Below are 1,647 nucleotides of genomic sequence, written 5' to 3'. Positions count from 1 at the left end.
TAATGGCTTTTTAAACCTAGAAGGGTCCAATAATTTTTTTTTTTTAAGTGCTCAATAATTTTGAAAGAACTCTTGGATTATAAATATTTAAACAAATTACTTGATTGCTGTAAATATATTTAAGAACTTTTATCTCCAAGCGTTTGGTTTCTCTGAATTAAAGTCTGTCTTCTTCCCCCGCAAGCTTGTAGGGCCTTGGGCCATGATCCATATCGGCCCATACATAAATCTTGCCCAGTGTATTGTCGATTGAATCCACTGCTGATTGACACATATTTTAATGATTCGAAGGGACTGGGAAGTAAAATCAGTCTGGTGAGATAGAAACAAACCAAGTATTGGAGGGGGGGGGGAGAAAAAGGAAAGAAAATGTTACTGTACTTACTAGAGATCAAACTAGTTTCCTGTTGCATGTCTCCGTTTAATTTTTAATCATTTTAAATTTCGAATATCTCAACCTTGCTTTGCTTGATAAGAATTGTCATCAATGCCAATGACTTAACTTCTCATAACGAGTTTAATTTCTAAGTCGTTTAAAAATTCTTTCTTGCTCAATACATTACGCTAACCGAGATTTGTAACTTGGATAACATAATGAAATGAATGTTGGCTAAATGACCGAAAGAGTTCGATACAAGCGGCCTAAATGGAGTTTCTCTCAAGGATCTCTGGAGTTACGTTACTCAATAAGGGTGCGTACTTCGGAAATCGTGAAGTCTCTCCAGGTCGAGTCGTTACTTCTCCACATTGAGCGGCCATAAATCCGGTACTACGGACATGTGATTGGAATGTCGCTGGAAAGAATTGCAAGCAGATTATTCAAGCCGTTCCAACCAGCAGGAGATCTAAGGGTAGGCCAAGAATGAGATGGTTGCATAATATCTATATTCCCAGTTGGTCACACTTGAGATTCCTGCGGGAAAATGCAGTGGTGGTTGCTTCTGTAAGGACGCCGTGGAGAAAGTGCCTGAGGACTCGACTCCAACGACCCACCCAGGAACAGTGGGCACCGAAAATGGGTGGGTGGATACATATTGTTAACTTGCATTTAAGTCTAAATTCTTCACACAGAAAGTATCTTGGGAAATTTTCTAAGACAATTTTCTCATAAAGACTTAATTTTCTCCGTTGTTCTAAGTTCATGGCTAAAACAAAAAGAAAAAAAAGGGCGTTTTGCAGCGTTTAATGAGCATTACCAACTAAATGTAATTTGACTTTCAGAGAAACTTCGGTGCTACTTTAGCGTGCTGTCTACCGCAGTATCGGTAGTCTACGCTGTGAAATGACCTGATCTGGGTTAAGATTAGGATTAGGAGTTAGGGTGAAATTAAGGTTTATGATTAGGGTGTAGTGAAACTACCTATCGCCATTAGATACAAAACTACTATCGCCATTACATACAATCTTCTCATTTAAATATAAACAAGCGCGGGCGTAGCGGAAAACACAATCCTTGTCATCACGTGACTGATTATTATTCGAAGCGGCAACTTCTTCGAACCGTTCCCACCAGAACGCAAACTGACCAATCACGGCCCCTAATAAGGTCACGTGATAGAGTATTTTTCTGATGTCTTGTGAGCCTACCATCAACTATAAAATGCTTTAATTCAGCGGCAAAATTCGTCTCCATCAACAGCTTCGTCC

Source organism: Octopus bimaculoides, chromosome 1, assembly GCF_001194135.2.
Source record: "Octopus bimaculoides isolate UCB-OBI-ISO-001 chromosome 1, ASM119413v2, whole genome shotgun sequence".
In the NCBI taxonomy this organism is placed as follows: Eukaryota; Metazoa; Mollusca; class Cephalopoda; order Octopoda; family Octopodidae; genus Octopus; species Octopus bimaculoides.
The sequence above is the reverse complement of the archived record's forward strand: the minus strand, read 5'-3'. Positions refer to the sequence as shown.